The sequence below is a fragment of the Passer domesticus genome, chromosome 3 (genome assembly GCF_036417665.1).
Source record: "Passer domesticus isolate bPasDom1 chromosome 3, bPasDom1.hap1, whole genome shotgun sequence".
In the NCBI taxonomy this organism is placed as follows: Eukaryota; Metazoa; Chordata; class Aves; order Passeriformes; family Passeridae; genus Passer; species Passer domesticus.
Window position 1 is genome coordinate 6324429 of NC_087476.1, and position 23214 is coordinate 6347642.

The window sequence follows — 23214 nt, forward strand, 5'->3', positions numbered from 1 at the left end:
TTTCTACAAATCTTAAATTGGCGTAAATTATGGCAAACAAAAGGACTCCAATTCAACACTTCTCATAATAAATAATCATTCCTATGAAGATTTTTAAAGACACAGAATCTTGACCAGACAATAAAAGTTCAATTAAATTTAGAATAATCCTAAATCGGTAAGTTCCTCTTACATGCAGAGACTTTTGATTTTAGAAAACGCCTTGGCTGGCTTTGCTTTCAGGGAAGGTAGGTTTTCTGTATTTTAAGTGATATTTTGCTTTTTTGTAGGCAATAATTTTCCGTTAGTCATGCTTCTAGGTCTCGGAATCTGAGGGCATCCAAGAAAATAAAACAAATCATCAGCATTATGAAAGATTTCTCCCTCTTTAATAAAGATAATACTAAACAACTCAAAGGCCTGCACATGGTGGGAGAATACTTCAGTGCCTGCATAAACAACTGTGTCAGTCAGGCAGCATCACTCTGCTGTCTCATTTAGCTACACACAAACTGCAACTGTGAGTCAGAGCTGCTCAATTATTTTAACGTGGCTGTACCATTCATAGTCCTCCGCTTCCAAGTAAACTCAGGGAGGTGTGAGGGGGTGGAAATCTGTGCGTGTGTCTTCTGTCAACTCAGAATGGTTACAAATCCTTTTTCTGTGCCAGATCCACACAGGAAAACAACTGTTATGGTCCCAAATTGCAAACCTCTCTCTGGTAAAATAAACTGCTGCAGTTCAGGAGTCAGGACATCCTTGATTCGTCTGGTGAACCCATGACCACCTACAGAATACATAACACACACATGAATCCCTGGCAACAGAAGAAGATCATAACCCTGCAGTGTAAGCTGAATTTATTTGCAGCCTAGCTACACAGGATCATTGATAAATTGCATAGGTTTCAAATTAAGAGAACTAAACATAGATCCCCACATGCTGGTATACACATTGCCAGTATAAGCAACAGATTTGGGAATTAATTTCATGGCTCCAGCAGGGATAGCTAATGCAGTGGGAGATGCCTAAGGTATCCAAGACACACATACAGGCTTGACAGACATGGTCCAGGACCTCTGGAACATCCCCCTCCTCTGAACCATCAGCCAGAGGCCCCAAGAGGTTCTTTAAGATATTTAAATTAGCACTTATTATTTGGGCAGCCGTTCAACACACTCCCTGTTCAATGTACTCCACGGACTATTAGAGTGGGATTTTGCTGATCAGTCACTTGCTGTGTAGTTTAGGATGGACTTTAGGAATTTCTCTCCAGCCTCTGACTGCTAATGAGATTTCCAGCAACTACAACAGAAACATAAGCATCTAGCATATATGTACAAATGTATGAACTGATGCTGTAATTTAAGTGCTAATTCATAACTGAATTCTGCACATAAAGTTATCACTGTGCCTCGGTTTCTCCAACAGCAAGATAGGAATGGTGACACCTGCTCTGCCAATGCATCCAATATTAATGAGCACATGTAAAACAGATTTTTATGCTGTCTTTAATTTTATAAAAGTAATAATGACCGAAGCCTACAAAAGAGGTGAAGTCCTTACACATGTTTATTCTTGCAGTACTTGAAAACAGAATTGAAACCAGGTCCCATAAGGATTCTGTACGAAATTCACACACAGAGGATGCCAGGCCAGTGCTCTGACAGCTGCAGGAAACTGAAATTCCAAGCACCTCCCTCAGTTGCCAGTGGGAAGATGGAGGTACTCAGGTGCTATCACAGGAATACGACTGAAGAAATGGATTCAATTCACAAGAACTAACTTTGTGACCTTGGATGAAGAGCATGCAGGAACACACACTCAGGATAGCTCAGAGCTTTGTGTTTTATTTAGATTTTAAGTGTAATCTGGGCAGGACAAGGACTCTCCATTACTATTTGTTATTTAATGGATGATGCCAGCTGGAATAGGTCTGTAATGCTCCTGCCTAAAACTGTGATTTGCAGTTATCCACAAGCTCTGTTAACAGCTTCAAAATGTATTTAAAAATAACTTCCATTTACCTTTACTTGTCTCAGACTAGCAAGGCTATTTAACATGTCTGTATGTTTTCCTTGTCATTTCAGACGCTTCATCACAGCAAAATGCCCTTGAAAGAAGAGCCTGGAATACCAATGCTCACTGCTGTGAGAGAGACCAACCTTATCTCTCAACTGCAGCTCTGCACAGGACACGCAGGTGAGAGATTTAATGGCTGTGCTGAGAGAGAACAGCCTTTACTGCCAAGCTAGCAAAAGCAGCCCAGTTCAAAGGGGGGAGGAAAAAAGGAGAGAGAGAAAAAAGCCCACTGTCAAACAGCATGCAGTCAGACAGCAAATAATGAAGCAATGAATAATAGACTTCTGACGTAATTGCTATTTTATCCTGATATTATAGGGTGGGATTTATTTTGCTGCAATGCTTTAAAACAAATAGTCTCTTCTATTAACCCACAGATTAAACTGCAGACAAAAAACAGGTGTTGATACTTAAAATTTGCCATATACAAATATTACTTCTTGTCTTCATTACAAGTGACACTCTTGTCTATTTCGATAAATTCTCTGCTATCATTGTTTTATTTATGTTCCAAAGACAGATGGAGATTAGATACAGTGAGACCTAAAAGTCAGGTACAAAGATTCCAATGGCTCTAAAGTGAAATAAGAATACTGTTAAGGAAGTTTTTTTTCCCCCTAGAGTATGAACATGATGACCAGGGGAAGAAACAAAAAAAAAAAAAAAGAAGAAAGCTGAGTAATTCTAAGATATTAGTGCACTGGTAATGTCTTTATAAAATAGATTTATCCTAGTTTCTTCTTACAAGACTGATTTCATTGATTTCACAAACCGAAGAAAGAAACCATGATGGGCCATTTCAGAGCCTGTATCTTACCTGAAGATGGATCAGATTTAGTTTCCCCCTTTTCCTCTAACACACTTACTTTCCTAAACAGAATTCTTCCATTGACCCAGCCCCAGAAAGGACCAGAACCACTTCTGTTCCTATGTTTTGAACTCTCAGTTTATTCAGCATCTCCATATTTTCATGAAGTCTGATACAGCTCTAAAGAGACATCAACAAAAATAAAACAATTTAAAAATTTAAGCAGAACTAGTTCCTATTTTAACTAACTAGTTCCTAATTTAAGCAGAACTATTCCTAGGCGTTTCATATATGAGGTATCAGTGTGGTTTCAGAAAGTATTTAAAACAGTTTCAAACCATTTAGATATTCTATAATGTTGGTCCACTCTGTAACATAAAAGAGCTTGACACTGCATTGTCAATATTAAATTGACAGTAATTAAATAGCAAATACATTAAAGTACAAGTGAGTGACAGAAAATTGATCTTATTTCAAAGCAACTGATCTATATTTAAACAGACAGCTTCCTTCTGAAACGTGGAGCTTCAAACAACGAACCCAGATACATGACATTCCCCAAACCAAAGCATCTTCCAGTAACAGATCATTTCCATACAAAAATTCCAACTCATTCTACTTTTGATAGGAAAGTAGAAAAGGAAAAAAGGTTTAGGAAAGCCAAAGGCAGAAGGGGGAGAACCCAAATATTGGGTACAAATAACCTACAGTAAGTTCAGCTGTTACGTTAGAATAGAGTTTTATTTGTAGGTTATTTGGTTGTTTTTTGGGTGTTTTTTTGGTTCATTTTACGTTAAGTAATTCAGTTTTAATCAGAAGCCCCTGTCAAAACTGGAGAAATGAGAAATAACTGTTTCTGTGAAGTTCTGTGAAATTTCTTGTTTTCTTGGAAACAAGACTTTCTCATCCTCTACCTTTTTATTTTTCCATAGCTTCTTATAATCTCCTGGTCACTTCACACCTATCCAAATCCAGTTTATGAACTTGTTTAACTTTGGGAATATGCTGGTTAATTTTCTGTAGATTTCACATTTGGGACCTAGAACTGATTCCTAAACCACACCTGCAGGTACTGCAGGTAACTAAGTCTGCCAGGAATACTCTAAGCTTGGTTTTGAGACCCAGTAGCACACAACAGTCCACATCTGTGCTGGTATTGTTGGCCATGTTTAAGATCTTTTAGCTGCCTCCACTCCCAGCCACACTTAATCAACACTCTCTAGAGCCTAATGGACCTGTTTAATTTTTTTTTTAACTGTATTAAAACATTCCAACTGCAAAGGTCAAAAACCCATATAATCACTGGATCTCAGAAACTGTAAAGTAAAACTTTCATGAAGTCATAACCTCAGTCCCACAGCACTGCCTTTGACTTGTGCATGTCCAGATACACAGATGCAGGCCTGACAATCTGATGGGAGTTGTGCTCTGTAGCCCCAGAGTACTCATCTACCTTTGTCCAACATAGACCTAAACATCCAAATGAGGGAAGACTTCAACAGAAATGGTAGTTAAAATTATCTGTTAGCACATGGTGACTTTACCTCCTACTCATTTCTGCATTCCTAATCATGACCACTTGCACCCAGTTAATTCTGCTCTGAGTTTTGCTCACAACCTTATCACAGCTGCCTTCACCTCACCACCAAGCAATGCATATTTAGTTATGTTTGCACTTCTTCACAAGTAAGCTCATTAAATGAACTGAGAATATTTATTGGTGATTGAACTTTAATTTGCTAATTATTTTTGCACTCTGTTAACACAATTTCACAGTAATATTATATTCTGGTTACATGAATCAATTCACAGAAGTTATGGATACAACTCCAATTAAAAGCTTATCACCTAGCTATAGACCACTTAATTTTCTCTTTAGTCACTTAAATTAGAATAATGCAAATAAGCTATGAATGGAGAGTGCCAGCACTGAAGCACTCAAAAATTTCAACCATGAAAGAGTTAATCCAAAAGCCTCACTTTTTAAACAGTGCAGAGTATCTCAGTTAAGGGGGGGAAAGCGTCTGACTAAAAAACTCCAGTCCTCTCCACCTTGGGCCTTTGATGTGAAGTGCTCCAAACTAATGTTTACCATAAAATATGAATTTGTTTCAACACTTTCTTTTTCCTTGCAGCAAGCAGAGCTTACTGTAGAAAGCTGATTGCTTCCTCGTTGTTGAAAAGACAAAAAAGATTTAAGTATTAATTTGCAATTTATTATGAATTTTTAAAGTAGTATCTATGCATTTTAGTCATAAACTGAGATTTTTACAGTCAGAACTTCATAGTCATCCTTCAACTTGAGATAGACAAGCAAAATCCTACTTTGGTTCACTTGAGATCCCACCAACTATGTTACAATTCTCTCAGGCCACAGAGATAAATTTAGGCTGTTACAATTTAGGATAATTTAGGATATTACAACACTTAGCAAGAGGCACTTTGGCTCTACCACCTGCTCCCTCAAAGGATCACTTGGAACTGCTTTGTTTCATTCCATGCCCCTGGTTTCATCGAGTTGAACAAGAAGAAATTCATGCTCCAAAATGTGTGTAACACAGGAAGGTCACAACTCTTTAAATTAGCACTTAAAAGAGTGCTAAAGAGAATTCTAACACTGGATGATATCCAATGATAGCAACCCCTTCTCATGGCAAGGACAAGCCCTGCAGCTGATGCAGGAATTTAAGATCCAGTGCTTTCAGACACACAAGTAATGAATCTCGGTGTGTCTGAAAGCATGTTTGTGTTTCTGGGACACATGGAGACAGTCGTGGATCAAGAAATATTCCTTGAAGGTAACTGCACTACAACTTGAACAAAGAATAGTGTCTTATCTTTTGGGCAGAGCAACTGAAAGAGTTACTATTTTCTGTTCTGCCCATGTCCTTGTAAATCTTAAAGTGTGATGGCAATGTCTGGTTGCCATTTACAAAGTATTTTACATACATCAATAAGGCAGCCAAATTTCCGAAGGGACAAGGACTGGGCCATATACAGTGATCAGATTTTAAAAATAACCAATTTGCCAATAAAACAATTCCTGTATCAAGTTGCAGATTGTCTCAGGGCAGTCTGCTACATTAGACTGTACTAACAGAAGCCCACTGAAGCCTTCAAGACATCACATTCACTGCAGTGCTGGACATAATATATAAAACTTGCACATAAAAAGCCCTTGCTAAGCACCAAAAGATTCCCATCAGTCTGCCAAGGCTACGGCCAAGGGAGTGCAGTGGCCATGGACCAGGGGCACTGTGCAGCCACAGGGGCTTACACTGAGCCCACCCTGGCAGCAACACAAACCCACAGGGACTGAAACCACACTCACTGATAGAGACACACATTCTGGCATCCCTAAAGACAGTCCCAACTTGCTGTCCTGTTTCTGTAAAGGAAAGGTGGATGACAGACAGAGAGGTTTCTATATTAACATGCACTTACAAGTAGAGTTAGTTACAAACCTGTGAAATAAATGTTCAAAAGCTACTAAATATCACAGGATCATAGGAGGGACCTTTAAAGGTCATCTACCCCAACCCCCCTGCAATGAGCAATCTGTCAAATCTGACCTTGGCTATTTCCAGGGATGGGGCATTTTGAAAGCACAGAACACAAAAGCTTTTCTGGAAGACAGAGTAGTTACCATTACAAAATCATGCCATGGAAACTCTTCAAGGCACTGCTAGGATTTTTTAAACATCAATTTAAGTCCAGAAAAAAATTATTAAAATTTTAATGGCCCACATCTTTGACTTTTCCTCTAATGCCTTTAAGCCATTCCTCAGTTACAACTGCTGTATTTCAATTTGTTAATTAAATTCTTCCGTTTATCAGGGTAAACACAAAATAATTATTTTTGCTGGATTATTTACTACTATACAAATTTCTGAAGTAAAACATTCATGCAATCTTAATACTCAAAACCAACACTAGTTCCTCTGCCCCTAAAATGTAGGCAGAATTACAGGTTAAGAACTATTTTAGCAATACTTCTAGAGGAAAAGGTGATGAAAGGAACATTTTTTCAAAGCAAAATTTTAAAAGGCAGAAAAAGAACCCAGAGGTATTTTTTCTATTGTTTAAAAGTCATTATTCTCAAACAGTGATTGTATAATCCACAGGACACCTGCATGCTGCAACCAACAGAATACTTTTTTAATATGCAATAATTTTCTGTCCATAATTCTTTACATGTAATAATGATGGAGAATTCAGTTATACAGAATTTGCTTTGTCTGGAATTGCAGCATTACTTCCTTTAGTGAATGGGAAGCCAGAGTCACTGGTATTTACAACAAGGATTTGTTAAGTAACAGAACACTGCAGAACTTACGTAAATAAAAGTGGCCTGAAGTCCATGCAGTTTTAAATTCAAAGGAAAAGAGCAAACAGATCCCAGACAGATATTTCAGCCTTCAAAATGGCAGATAACAGAGAAGCAAACCCAAGCTTCTTTCTTTCCACTATCTCAGACCTCCATTTATCAATGTACAGAATCTGCTGCAATCTGGAAAACCACTCAAAGTGGGTGAACTAGAAAAAGAGACTCCTGTGTTCCCTCTACATCCTGTTTTTGCAGAAAAAAGTTTTCTAACCATTTAACCTTGTCTCTTAGATTAATTTTGAGATCTCACTATTTGAGTGCTTTCTTGCTTTAGTGCATTGTTTACAAATTCTAATAAAAAACATCTGAAACTTTCACCTCAAATCAAAAGCAGGGGGTTAGGACAACCTTAAATTTCATCAACTTGGAGTTGTGTCACCAACTCATAAAACCCCACGACTGGACAAACATAAATACAGCTTTCTTAAATACAGGCAGAAATGTGGTAGAAAAGCACAAGCCTGCACAAATTCAACAGACATTTGGAAGATGTTTTGAAAGAGATCATTGCACTCCATACACCTGAATGCTAAAAAAATAGCAGCAGAAGTTTAAAGTTGGTCACTTTTTGAAGAGAATTTTAGAATTAATAGATTTTTGTCTAGTATGGTTTATCTCAGCTAAATGAATGGGGGATCACATATAATAAATAATTTCAAACAGAAAATTGCTACCCCTTTGGAGGTTCTCTCCAATATTTGCCCTGAACCAGGACATGCAGAGAAGGCAGGACTGGTACAGAACAAAGTTCAGAAGAGAACACTCCCTTCAGTGCCAGCAGCAGAAGCACCAATCCATGAGAAGGTTGTGAATATCTCCTATTGAATTGTATTTTTAGCAGCAATTTTATCTGTCATATTCATGACAACCCACGCGTGACCCACGACAATTCATGAACAGGTCAGCACTCACAAATCCACCGATGGCTCAAAGTCTTCAAAGCATGAAAGATCAAGATTGGGACCAAAAGCTGACCAGGACCAACAACACAGATAAGAGAACATAATTAGCATTTGGAAAAAGCCACTGTATTCCCAAGTTTCAGGAGCAGAATACTTCCAGGTAAAGAAAAGTGATCATGTCACTTCACAACATCTTGGCACAATTTAAAGAGAGAGAGAGAGAGAAAAGATGACTGTGGCATAGGAAGTGAATAACTCCTGTGATTGAAGAAGAAGCTCCAAGATGTCTGTGGGAATGTTAACAGGACAGGATGATTGGCACTGCTGTGGGAAAGAAAAAGAGAGGAGTGATTTGAAGGATTTTTAAGTGTGGGAGGGAATAAATGCAGAGCAAAGAAGGTGATAAATTTGAAACGGAAATGTAAAACAGCAGCATGAATACGTAAGAGCGATTGCGTTGGAGAGGGGAAAAAAGAATCCTGAGCACATTCCTATCTCACACCATTTTACATCTTCCAATCCATCAGAATCACGGGCACAATGATTCACAGGGAAGATGCTTAACAGCGATGCTGAATAATGAAATAGCCTGGGAGAAAGTGTGGGAGTTGTGACACCCAAGTGCGTGGTCAGCTCAGCTCAGAGGCTCTGCTGGTCAAACACATTCCTGCAGCCACAGAATCAGGCAGAGAACAGTTCTTAAAGTTTGCTGAGCACAGATAACTTAGATTGATTTTCTGGGCCTGCCACCTGGAAGCAGGGCAGAGGTGTTTGCGACACTCAGCATAAAAGAACAAAAAAAGGCATCAGAAAAGGAACAAGCGTTTGGTTGAAGTCATTCAAGTCTTTACATTGCCAGCAAAGCACACGTAAGTGAACAATAAACCAGGCCAGCTGGATGTAAGCAGCCAGGTAAGAATTGGGAAGCTGAATCAACTCCAGCTTTTGTACTGATGACTCAAGTCAGGAGAAAAAAAGCAATGATCCAGGACAACCTAAAGAAGATTCCTACCAGAAGAGCCAACGAAGCACAAACAACAGTGGGTTATGTCTGCCATTAAACTGGGAACGCAGTCTCAAACCCAGATCTAACAGGAGCTTGTTATAACCTAAACTAAGAACACACTAGAAGCTATTTTACTTCCACAGAGTTTGATGTTAATTTGGGTAAAAACTTCAACAAGTGCCAGTCAAGAAATTGCCCAAATCTGTGTAATAAAGTCTGTGATAAAATGATTCTAAGGACCGTTAAATCAGTATGAGCAATTGATCATTTTAAGTTAAGTGGTCTGCAATGCGAGGGCAAAGAGGAGCCAGGAATAGTCTGATACCAGCACATCAACACTCCTGAATGTATCAAGAAAATTCTCCTTTATAAAGAGCTTTTATAGGAATCTGTGGCATGAAGTTGTGACTTTTTTATAAGGGAAGGAAGATGAGTAAGAATCAGGGAATAGCTGCCCCTGAAGGGCAAGTCTGGAGATCATTTAATCCAACACCCTGCTCTGTGCAGGGTCAAACCAGAGCAGGTGCTCAGGGTCATGCTCAGTCAGGATTCAAATATTTCCAAAGACTGAGTTCACAGTCTGTCTAGGCAAACTGTGCTAACACTTGATCACCTTACCATAAAAAGAAGGCTTTATTGTAATTTTTTTTAATGTTTAAATTGATTTTCCATTTTTTCAGTTTGTGTCCAGTGTATTTCTTTTCACTGAACACCACTGAAAAGAGTCTGGATTCTGCTTATTCACTCTTCTACAGGAGATGCTTACACAAAGCACCGGCCCTAGCAGCAACCTAGGGGTGCACCACCAATGCCTGACCTCCAGGTGGATTTTGTGCTGCTGATCTCAACCGTTTTATCTCATCAGCTGAGCCACTTTTCAATCCTGTTGCGGTTTAACGTAGTTTAGTTTTTAGTTAAGGAAAAAATCCATGAGCTACAGAAGTGATTCTCTGTAAGGACCTTGGCAGCTTCCTTTGGACCTGACAGAATCAATCAGGTGGCTAATTTTGAATCTTGACATCCTGTTAAACCAGAGAGCTGAATAAGCCTCTATGAAATCACATTTGAAGACAAACAAGCCCCAGGAAAAACTCTCTTGCTTCCTGCCTTTCTCTTGAGTGAAAGAAAAGGAAAGGGTGAAGACACATAGAGAAAACAACATGGAGACACCAAGGTCAGTGAAAAAGGAGTCAAACCCCAGATGGGAGAAGAATGAGGAGCTGCTTAGTCTTGGGCTGAAATCCTCTTGTAAGGTCATGGTGAAGACAGAATTGATACATCAGCCTCTCTTTCACAGAATGCACTGGGGGGATGTCGTGTTGTAACCATAACTGTGAGCAAAGGCACCAGTGCTGAAGCAAGCAGATGTTGAAGCAGCTGTGATCCAGTGAGAAACTGGAACTGAGAGAGATGAGAAACCCTGCTCCAGGGATAGAAGAAGAAAACCCCTGTTCCCAGAGATAAAAGAAGAGAACTTCTGTTTCTATACTACAGCAGTTCATCCTTAAAACTGCACCCAATAAGTTGAAATGACCCATGGTGGTGGTTGTGGGAATAGTGGGAGAGACTTCATGATTGCATATTTCCAGGTGGCTGCTATTTGTGAAAATTAAAACCATGAGAGGACTGTTTCTTGAGGAAAAGTCTCCATGGCATGGCAAGGGAGACTCCTCTCCCTATGTGAACTTAAGAAAGATTATTTTACAAGCGGTAAACTGACTGAAAATACCAAATTTTGTCTCTTTATATTATCAGAGAGGAAAGGAAGAAGAGTTGGGTGGAGGAGAAGTATTCTGAAGGTTTATTCTGATTTCTTATTATTTTTCTTTTAGTTCTGTTAATAAAGTTCTCTTTATACCCTTTAAAGTTTTGAGTCTGCTTTGTTCTCCTCCTAATCCTTATCTTGCAGCAGAAAATGAGTAAATAATTCTAGTGGGTGCACTGGCATTTGGCCAGCACTGGACCCACTACACCTCCTCACTGTCTACTCATCTAGTACCTACTTGAGTAGTTTGTGCATGGGGATGGGCTGGGGGCAGTGCCAAGAGACCTAAAGTCAGGATAAAGAGTATCTACTGCTCTGCCCTCACCTATTGGGGTCATCACTTCAGCACAGACAATCATCAGGTTCATCAGGCATGACTTCCCACATATTTAACATTTCACACTATAATTTAAGGAATGACCCAAACCCTACATTTAACATTTTTTCCATTATTTGCCTCTTTGTTCCCTCTGCTCTTTGTCTCTCTCCACATGTGAAATTCAGCTAAGTACACCCTAGCACAGCCACAGATGGCTGTTCAGTAGCTTCACAACACAGATTTGTAAAGATCACAATACAATCAGAAAACAATGGAAATGTGGTAGCCATTCACTCCCAAAAATGTATTTTTCTTTTAAAATGTTTGAGAGAGTTTACATGACTTAGGCTCATGCTGTATATGGCCCCAGAAATAAATTTTAAGTCTCCATAAGCAGGTAAGAAAAATCTCAGCTACCATACATTTCACACACACAACAGTATTTTATAGGTGTGGCTATATTTGCATTTAGTTCAGACCAGAATTGTGCTTTTGAAGCAAACCTCCTGACAACCCTGACCTATCACACTTTGTTCCACACCACTGCTCAGGCTGAGTGTACAAATTGGATTTCTTGGAACAGAACTGAAGTGGAAGTTTATGCCTCTTATGGAAGAGGTATAAACTAGGTTAAAAAGTAGTTGGAAATACCACATCCACACAAATACAACAAACCCATTCTGGCAAGATCTCAGCCCAGAGACAGCTTCCTTTAAAAGAAGTTGTCAGAAAGTAAGAACTTCAGCACAGGGCATTTGACCACTATGTGGAAAAAAATTAAATTTAATCAATGACAGAAAGATAAGATTGGTGTCAGAATGCTGATCTAATTTCCATTTCTTCCCAGGCATGCAGGAAGGAACACTGAGTATGAGAACTTCTGATTTGTAGTAACAACAATGCACAGAAGGGCCAGGAATATGTCCAAATAAAAGTAGGATTTAAGAGGCCTGCAACCACCCACACTCCGTCTGTGGCAGGTTATACACAAGGAAACTCTACATTTGCCAATCAGACATGAAAAAGGCTGACACCACACTCAGTGAAATCAGTTTTCCTCAGTAGATGTCAGTCCTCACATGGAAGGATTAAACGCTTTACAAAACCCTAAGAGAAACAAAGCACAAAGAAATGACTGACTTTGCTGAACAACCTTCAAAAGTCAAAGAATAAAGACACAGACAAGTACTAAACCCACATTACTTTCCAGGATACTCCAATAAACTGCCATGTAAACATCTGTCTTACAGGCCAGCAGAATAATCTACCTTGGAAGAGACCTCTGGAAGTCATGGTACAACCCCCTACTCAAGGCACAGGAGCTTCAAGATCAAATCAGATTGCTCAGGGCCCCGTTCAGTCAACTTCCAAGAAAATCTTCCAAGGATGGAGGTTCCTCAGCCTCCTTTAGCAGCTTGATTCAGTGCTTACCCATTGTGAAAACTGGTACGTTTTGAGGTGCCAGTCAGAGGTGGAAAATTCTGACAGGGTTTATTTGCTGCCTTCTTTCCTTTCATGGTGCACGTGCAATAAAAGCCTGGCTGTCTCTTCTCCACACTCACTTGGCAGCAGAGGATAATTAGGTCCCTCCAGTCTTATTCTTCTCCTTTAGGCTGAATAAACCCAGCCCCACACACAGGCTGTCCTCATTATATGCTCCCCTTCAGAGCCCCTCTCCAGCTTGTCTACACCTTTTATCTGTGTACAGAAGCCCAAAACAGGACATGCTATCCCAGATGTTGCTTCACCAGTAACTAAAATAAATCACCTCCTTCAGCTGCTGGCTCTGCTCCTGCTGACGCAGCACACGAGGCAGTTACCTGTGACTGAAAGCTGGAATCTCAACATGTTAAAATACAGAAGCCTCACGGTGAGAAAATAGAAATGAAACACAGCTGGAAGCAAATTTACCCCTGTCTGCTGCATCCTCAGAGATAGAAGGGATACCCTGTGGGGGGCTTTCCATCCAGCAATAAAGTGGCTTCTGGCACTGCAGGAAACTCAGTGTGTTCTCCAATTCCCTGGGAAGTCCCTCTGCAGTTTGTGCTTCTGTCTTACCAAAACTGTTACACTGCAGGTCCCTTCCTCTTCACCTTCCTCCCCTGCTACTTCCTGCTCTGGAAGCCAGCTTTTCCCAGGGCTGAGCTGCTCCCAAGGAAGAAACAACACCTTTGACTGTTCAGCAGCTCAGGTTTCAGGGTCCAGTAGCTCATAGAAGGCAAACTGAGCTCTGTAAATCACTCTCAGACAGTAAAAAAAAAAATAAAAAAATAAAAAAAAAAACCAAAACCAAACCACGGACAGAAGAAATAATACACTAATATTAAGCATTCAAATATTATGCAAATATCACCTATTTCTTAAGCACTTTAAAGAGCTTTGACTAAGACCGACATCTAAATCCTGACCCAATGATCTCGTTTGTGAGCTGAGGAAGTATGGGCTGCATGAGCAGCCTGTTAAAATGAGTTGAGAACTTGCTGAACTGACAGGTTGGAACACTAATTATCAAGTGCTCAACATCCACTTGACAAAAAAATAACAGGTGAATATCACAAGGGTCAGTATCAGGGCACAGAATGCTCAGTATCTTCCTAAGCACTTTGGACAACAGGGCAAATTGCAAACGTGCTGAAAAAAAATATTCACTTGAAGGATAACACAGACTTCATCTCCCCAGAGAGACTGTGGAGTAACATGGAGGTTTTCAAGAGCTGATGAAAAAAAAGTCGGAGTTGACCTCAACCAGTGTTGGCAACAGTCCTAAACTTGGAGGCAGAGGCTGGACCAGATGGCCTCCAGAGATCCCTTCCAACCCATGTCTCTGTGATCCTGTGAAGACACAATGCAGGGACTTAATTGCTCAGGACAGCAATAGTAATTTGGGGAACAAACAGTCCCAGTGAGGAAAAAGCATACCTTGGCCTGACACATAGATGCACCCAATAAAACACTTCCCATTCTACTGAGGGACATGTTACCACTCTCAGACTCAAAAAGAAGTGTGCTGGTTTCAGACCTTCTCATTACAGGTTTTTAATTATAATGTACATAAGGAAAAGCAGGGAGATCTGCTTACTTTAGACTCAAAAAACCTGACATAGAGAGAGAAGTTAAATTCAAAGTCAAATAATGCAATATATATATTGCCAAGAGCTTAGAGAAGGGTCTCTCTTTTGTCTGACAAATCTCTGTCAACTCTTCCTTGACTATCACTTAAATACCTCACTACATTTAACCAAACTTTAAATTACAATATAATTCATCACAATGACTTCTGAGCATATAAAACCATCCTTTATCTAGTTGGCCTATAGGATCTTTCACCATTGCCAAGAGAAATAAGATGTATACAGGGTTGAATTGCAGTTTGAGAAAACTGTTTTGCAAATAAAACAGTAACTCTTACAGTGATGACTGGACTCTCTATCTAAAAAATTTCTTGTGCCCAGTCTGAGCTGCTTAAACTGCTCCAGTAACACATTTGTTTGAAATCTGGCAAGCAGACTTCCTACTGCTGTTCCTAAAATTACCTGGCTGTTCCACTAGTCCAAGAAAATCACAGTGAGCTTCCATATCAGAATTATTTTTCTGAAGGTTGTACATACACTATGTGCATATCCACATGCAACACAGAAAAACAAACAGAAAAAAAAAATTCGGCTGGTAGGAAGGTTTATTTTCTCCTCTTACATATTCAAAATACAGAAAAAAGTAATATTCACACTCAGTTCATGCAAACATATTATGCTAATTTTTTTCTACACACAGCAAAAACGTTTTTAGTTATTACCTTAGAGCAGGAAGTTCATAATTAAATGTTCTGGCTTAGGACTAATTGAAAAGTCCAAGTTGCATAAATGACATGATATCACCAAGATTACTTAAGGTATTAGAGGGACATGAGTCATATCTATCTAAAAAAATGTAACACTAGAGATGCCAGGAACAGTTATTCATTTTGGCTGTGTTTATTCCTCTAGAGTTTAGGACATTATATTAGGTGATGAACTAACAAGCATCACAGTTCTAACACACTTAAGATAACCAATAACCACATCAAAGAGATCAGTCCCATTCACAAGACTTGAAAATTATTTTTTCCTTATGTCTTATGCATTTAAAACTACTGATGTATTCAAATATTTCAGGAAGCATTCTCTTCAGTCCATTCATTAACTACCTTTTCACATTAGAAGGCAACTGTACCCATTAGGCACCAATTAGCTCTGCTAAGTATTTCTGTGCATATCTGAGGACATTCCTCCTCCCCCACAAAGATAAGAATACCAAAGACTTCTCCCCGCCCCTTAGCAGTCAAGTGGAGAAGGCACAAGCAATATATTCTTAAATTAGAAGATTCAAAGTTAAAAGTAGAGCTTTTTATCAAGTTATTTTTACCAAAAACAGTCTCCTTAGCAAGGCTGTGCTATGAAAAGCACAAGTACTCAATCTTCTCATTTAGCTCAAAAAACACTGTAAATGTATTTAAATAATTTACTACTACATATTTCAGCTGATCCCATTCATCTAAATCAGGATGAAACTTGATCCATCTTATGCATTACCTTGCTTTCAAATAATCCTATATACTTCAGTAGGGTTTTGCCAAATAAGACAATAAATATGCATAAACATGGATCAGATTTTAATCTTCTTAATGCAGCAGTACTTCTCCTTCTTTACTTCACCAAAAAGAAAAAAAAATATGAGGGGCTCCCTGTAACAGCCAGGCTTAGGTGTCTTAAATCATTCCTGGAATGCATTTGCTCTGTACAAGTGCCTGACACGAGGCTGTGTTCAGGTGGTCTCTTCTGCTGGGTAAGAAGCAAAAGGATGAATGAAAATGGCCTCAAGCTGCTCCAGAAAAGGTTTGGATTGCATATTAGAAAACATTTCTTCACTGGAAGGATTGCTAGGCATTGGAACAGGCTGCCCAGGGAATTGGTGGAATCACCCTCCCTGGAAGTGCTCAAAAGGAAGGTGGATGTGGCATTTGGGGACAGGGATTAGTGGTGCCCGGGGCAGTGCTGAGTTAATGGTTGGACTCCATGATCCCAGAGGTCTTTCCCAACCTCAATGCCTCTGTGACTGCATTTATCCCAACAACATCCAGCTACATTAGGTGGAATTGTAGTGGTGTCCTGGTCAGGAGAGAAAGATAAACCTGTACACAATTTGGGTCCCAAGTCCTAAACAAACCAATAATCATTTGGTTATGCTTCTTCTCCACAGCATGGAAAGCAAAGCTGCTCCATGACTGAGGATTAGCTGGAATCTCACATTATAGTTCTGGAGCCCTTGGCAGAACAAGATTTGATTTACGGCAGTCCATGACAACAGCATTACATATGTTATATTTATTAGGATTGAATTCCTTCTCAGTAAATGCTCACCAACATTCAGTTAAGTGACTCAAAGCAATAAATCTATTTTACGTTTTAAAGAAAACTATGACAAACAAGACAAAAGAAGTTGCCTTTAAAACCAATTTAATCAGTGAGCTCTAAGCTACTCTAAACTAAACTGTTCTCCTCCAGTTTGCCCCTTCTCTCAGCTTCGTTACTAAATCAGGTGTAATCACCTATTTACACCACTTTACCTGGTAGTGCTGCTGGTATGGTCACAAAGGACAACAGAACCTATTTTACCAGATTTCCAAGCAAGCACAACACAGAAATTATTTCAGTCTGACTACCTAGCTATATACCATAGATGGAATAAATGCATGGGATTAGGAAAGACTACAAAAATGTTGAAGATAAAATGCTAGAAGCTGAGTTCAGGTGCTGAGCCACAATGCAATGAGACAATTAAGATCTAGGTCCACCACAGGGAAAAAACACTGCAAAAGAAATCTGACAGTAATAATAATTCCTCTGTAAAACTAATTTGCAAGGCTGAAATGAACCTGAAACACATTTAGGGTGAGCACTGCTGTTCTAACTCCACAAAAGCAGCAAGGATTAAAAAGTGCATTTTGTATTTAATATTCCAGTGGTGGTGTATTTAAAACTACATTCCTTAGCATATATTATCTTGCCCTCTTCCAACAGCACGCGCTGTGTGGTGCAGGGACGAGTCAGCAGATGGCACCCACGAACCAGAGCACACACACCCTGATGCCCTTAGCTCACACACGGGCTGGGTTATTCACGAAAACCTGGCATTTCTTTCTGTACCAGGATCTTCCCTTACACCGTGTAAATGGTCTAAATGTGCATAAATCAAGTTCACCTTCACTACCAAGGTGACTTGCTGCATGATACTCAGATGCAAGGGGACATCAGAAAGAAGTGGAACAGTTTTTCACAGCTTTTCACTTTCATAATTTTAATCTCAAACTCCACAGTATCAGTGTTTTTACTCCAGTTGACATCAGTTTCTGTGCAAGAATGCCAGCTGCAAATACTCCCTTTCACCTTGCCAAACATAAACCTAAAAATACAACATCAAAAAATTTAAAAAAAAAATCAACATACAGGTGGCAACTTAGGTCAAAAGCTAGAAGGCATTAAAAAGAATGTAAAATTCTCTTAAAAATCAGTATCACAATACTGCCACAACTCATGTTTTTTAGGTCTGTGGTTAACAGCAGTCCTTATGCTACAAGAATGTGGAAAAAGGGTAGCTGAAGGTCCTCAATAACAAAATAAGGTAGGGAGGGCATTAACTGCTAATATGGAAGAAAAAGCAAGACAGGTACTAAATATTTGAAGGGGACTGGACTACTCAGAAACTCTATACTGCATATTTGCAGTACATAAACCACATAAAATTCTAAAAATGTCACTGTCTTTACATGATTTTCATCTTATCAAGAATTTTCTGAAAATCCAGTGCCTGTTATTGCTCTCATTCAAGCTCCATAACCCCTTCTGCCCTTCAGTTATGCCACTAGAAAGTAGTTGGTTTTTACACAAAACTAATTTCATACCAAATGCAGATCTCTGCAACACTTTTTTTTCTTCTTCCTCCTGTTAGAGAAAGAACAGGCTGGAAAAATACAGGGTTGTGCTGGGAATGGAAGACATGGAAAAATCTCATCTTCACTCAAGCTACTGATAAGGTGTACATCCATCTCTTTCTGTTTCAAGACTGACAAATATCAGATAAGGATTTAATTCTCAGGCCTGAAGTAAACACATGGAATACAGACACGTAGCTTGGACCAGCTATTTTAAGCAGTTGCTGGTGTTGTCGCCACACGGCATCAATCACATCATACATTTTAGATCAACAGAAAGGCTGGGATGCAGCAGGGTTCTGAATAGATAATCAGAACTGTGCTTCACTACATGACAGCTCCACCAAAAAAATTCTCAAAATCTAAATACATGCACAGGATAAACTGCATCTGCTATACATAAGTCAAAAAGCAGCAGGGAGTCAGAAAACCTTTCATTCAGAACTGTAAGAGTGATGGATTAAGACAATAAAACAATTTCTTTGGGAAATACTTATTAAAAGGTATAAGCTGTTTTATTTAAAAAATTTGAAATTGGAATATAAAAACAGGAAGACAGATTATTCCTAAGAAACACTTCTATACCATTTATGCTGTGAGTTTCTCCCTCTTAACTGTGGGGGAAACAAGAGCAAATCACAGGAGCAGCTGCATCACAGAGCACACAGCAGGTAGAAGGGACACCAGGTAAAGAAATACCTGAAAGGAAGATTTGTAGTTAAAGATGTAAAAGATAAAGTAATTGCCAGAAGGACACAGAAAGGAAGGATTCTGTGATATATTTCCACAGTTCCTGTTGGCAGCAGCAGACTTTAAAGGAATTTGGAAGTGTCTGTGACCAAATCCCTCAAGTCAGACAGCTTGAAGCAGCCCTGCACATTTATTCAGAGGAACAGGATCACCAGTGTATAAGAACTGAATGGGTCCAGAAGTCACTCATTTAAGCATCTAATATTACATATCCCAAACTGGGTCTCTGCTTGTTAAGGAAACATTCCTGGGAGAATCCACACAGAAGCTTTGCAAAGACAAAAAAGTGAAAGCAAGCAGTGCCAACTTGTTGACGTACATTGAAAATGTTTGATATCACATAGGAGGCAGCCTCTGAGCTATGTCAGTGCTCTCAGTCTGTACATGGCCCTGTCCCAGGAACTCAAACAAAACCATGTAAAAATAACTCCAGTCCCTAAACTGGCAGAAGGCTGATTCAGATGGCCCTGTGGCTCAATGCAACACAACCTCAGCCATGTGAAATACCCATTCCCTTCTCTTCAAGACTGCTGGTATTTCAGCCTGAGCAAACTGACTTTGCTTTCATTCAGGGATACCACAAAATGCAGCTGCTTAGGGGAAAAAAAAAAAAAAAAGGAAAATGAAAAAAAACACCAAAAGCTCACAAGAAGAAATAGAAAAAAAAATCAGCATCCAAAAGAGTAATGAAGAATAAAAATGGAAGAGACATGGGTTTCTTGACTTTACCATGGCTTTTGTAAGTCAGCCCATGGTACATGTCAGTCTGATATTCAGGATTTAACACAGGGGACATCTCTCCCCCCATTCAGGGCTGGTAGCTCATTTCCTCAGCATCTTCTGAAGTTCCCAGTTTGTTCTTCCCTTGTCAGGCAGCCACACACTGGAAACACAGGGATGGAACCATCAGATTTCTCCCCAGTGCTGGTTCCACTAAAATGAAATGGAACATTTCTATATTCTGCATGCTGCAATCTTACAATACTTTTTAAACTCACCACAAAGCCAGATAAAGCCAACACACAGACTTGAGTCCACCCTGCTGCAGTGCAAGAGTTGCTTTCATTACTCTCTTGCCAGAGATATTGTACATTTTTTCCCATTTTACTGTCATCTTAACTTCCAGATCATTAGTCCCTATCACATGCAAGGCTTCTCTTATCCCTCTGAGACAAACACATTACATCTACCATATCTGCAATGCCTCTGCTTCTGGATTAAGTTTCAAAGCCCAGTACAAAAGTTATGTAACTTAAGCAGGGTAGAGTGTCCAGAAAATGCAATCGAATTAGAAGAAAACAACCTAAAAGTAATCACATTAAACCAAGACAATTTTTAAAAGTACATTCACACACACTACACAGGAAACAGCACTCAAGCAAAATCCTCACTGGTGGAACGGTATCAGCAGATCTTGTTGCCCTGGAATTGGACCTGAGAACAAAACCATGGAGAAATCTTTGCACTGCTGCAGCAAATGATAAAATTTCCATCAGCTGGAAAAGAATCAGGAATTCATCTGGCACAGAAGAAAACATGTTTCCAAATGCCCAGAAGTAATTGATAATTTGTATCACCTTGATCTCTTACCTTTGCGCTCAAATCTGTTGCAGATTCTTAATTAATGCCACAATCTTATAGCTGCTATTTCTCCCTTCTCCACCCTGTATTTTCTCACACTACCTCCCCATACCCCTCATTTTCTAAGACAATATTCCTCTCCAAACAGTATTTTTTATCCACCTCTTCTAACCATTAGTTTATTAATCGCATTTAACTCTTGCACAGTGTTAACATATATTCTGTATGAAATGTTTGAGAAATTCCCTTAAATAAGTGGAAATTACAGTTATAAATTTACTGTTTTGAATGTGATTAAGCTATAAGGTTGCTTCTGTAAATGCAGTGTCTTTGTGCACTGCTCATGAAGGCTGACCTTCATTTAGCAGCCTTTTCCTTGGGCCAGAAAACTGATATCAGAACTTGTGGTTGGATTAGGACCTCTGATGCTATTAAAATAAAGAACAGCTGTTGCCCTAACCACATTAGAATGGCTTTACTGCACTTTTTGATTACTATCAGCTACAAAAACAGGATTTTTGTTGACTTCAGAGTGACAGTTTGCTGGAGGAAGAAGGGCAAAACTGTGTTTGATTATTAGCAGATATTTGCTGATAAGAACTACTTAGTGGAACAAACCAAAGACTCTTCTATAAATTACATAAATCAGCTTTTCCCTTTGGGAGCTGTAGCTCTTGCTCGTGTCAGCAGATACCAGAAGGGTTGACTCCTTCCTTTAATATGCAATGTGCCAGAGTTAGTTTCAACGAGGCCCAAGGAAGCTCCTGCAGAGTTCATGGCTGTGCTTTATTCCAAGTGTGACCTGCTATCTTACCATCTTGGCTTTTATTGCTTTATAAAAACATGCCATGACTTAGAGTGCCAGACAAGAAAAAAAAAAAGGGAAAAAAACCCAAACTGGAGTAACACTGCTCAAGAATAGCAAGTATCACCAGTTACAATAAATCTTATCATCCCAGAAAAAAATATATCCTGCCATTATCCTGGAGAAGAAAGGCTCAAAATTCTGTACCCATGCAGTCAAACTGCAGTATTTTCAAGAAAGATAATCAGAAGGAAAACTCTACCAACACCAAAACTCAGTCAGCAGAAGTCCCTGGCTGAACCCCATTCCAGCTAACCCTGGTGGAGTTCAGAGGAAAGCCACACCAGCCTCAGTGTTCCAGGCCAGATCCAACTTCCTCAAAGATCAAAAGGCATTTGAGTCCAGGAATTTAGTTCAACCTATTACAGGAGACAGACAACTGCCAAGTGGAATCTTAACCTAAATTTGTACAGTGTTTAGGGATATCTAAATCAGACCTACCCACAGTTAATCCTACAGTGGCCATTGTGCTGGAGAAAGGAGTAATTAAGAGGATGATTTTTTTACTGACTTGCAGACAAGACCTTGCAATTCCCTGTGGCTCCCAGAGTCTGTTTACTCATGTCATAACAGAAGGCCCTCATAAACCTTGGCATGGATTTACTAACACCTTTGTTAAAATGTTTCATTATTCAAAAGTCTGTATTTTAGTAGAACTGGTAAGAAAATTATATTTAAAAAAAAAAAAAAAGGAAATACCCTGAATGGTCCTTTCCCAGGAAAGATTTCCCACCCATCCTGGTTTGAGATAACACATTCCCTCCAGACTGCAGAGTAGAACACAGCCACAGAAAGCCAACGCTAGAAGAATTTTTCCATAGTTGCTCTTAAGGAAAAAAGTACGTTTCCAAATTTAAAAAGCAGACAGTAACTGCTGTCTTGTGTGTTCTGGAAAGAACATTAATCAGGTTATTTTTGTAATTTACAAACAACTAGTATAGTTAAATGCTTTGAAGCACAACTTCAGATTTCAGCTGCGAGGAATACAGGCCTACCTTTAACCCAGTTGGTCTTTTGCCAGGCACGTTCTCCCATTGAAACAGGGGCATTTGTGCTACCAAGAACACTGTGCATGGATGGGAAAATAACCTCAAGTACTGTAACAATTATTAGACAGCATCCACATGACAGACAGTGGCCTTTCAGGACCACAAATACTCGTTACTAAATTTTTGGTTGGTTGAGGAGTTTTTTTGTTTAAAAAAGAAAACAATACCAGCAGCACCACAAAACCACCAAACCACGTTTTCAGAGCAGAATATTGATGCAATTGAGGAATATTCAGGGCTGGGTAATTCCTGCATGCTAACAGCACAATCTCCAGAACAACCCAAGAGAAGATGGAAGGAATGCCTAAACTACACTGACAACTCCTTACAGCTCCTTTGGAAATTCTGCAGATCACCTCAGAGGAAATTACCATCAGACCCTATATACATACATAAATGCAAGTTGTCTTGTTAAGAGCTACAAGAGCAGCCTTAAATCATCTCCTTATAAATATGCATTGACATTCTGAATATGCAAAACACACAAATCAAAATTAACTCATTTTCTGCCTCTGAACCACTCTGAATACTCAACAGATCCCAAATGTCAGTGAAGGTGAACTTCCCTACTTCCCCTTCTCCAGAAAAACTTCAGCCCCTTATGGTTACTGTGGCTTGAGACCTAAGGAGTTCCAGACACCGAGATGCTTTGTGGATCTTACTGCCAGTCATGTTTAGAGAGTTCACATGCTACAATACATCCAACTTCATTAAGTTACTGCTTTTCTTATCAGAGCCCCTCAACAGAACTCAC

The 23214-nt window shown here is 39.4% G+C and overlaps 1 protein-coding gene and 2 long non-coding RNA genes across 4 annotated transcripts in view; 1 reads left to right on the forward strand and 2 right to left on the reverse strand.

The window, feature by feature from the left end:
* The window catches only part of RCAN2 (regulator of calcineurin 2), an 86159-nt gene that overhangs the window by 48031 nt on the left and 14914 nt on the right, over nucleotides 1-23214 (reverse strand). The window lies entirely within an intron of this gene.
* Nucleotides 496-2973, forward strand: LOC135295887 (uncharacterized). The gene is made up of 4 exons (XR_010357947.1): nucleotides 496-561; nucleotides 650-828; nucleotides 2070-2181; nucleotides 2940-2973. It is a non-coding gene; the product is annotated as an uncharacterized LOC135295887 (long non-coding RNA).
* LOC135295888 (uncharacterized) lies at nucleotides 505-23207 on the reverse strand. Its single transcript, XR_010357948.1, has 2 exons — nucleotides 23083-23207; nucleotides 505-766 (listed from the first exon to the last, which is right to left on the reverse strand). It is a non-coding gene; the product is annotated as an uncharacterized LOC135295888 (long non-coding RNA).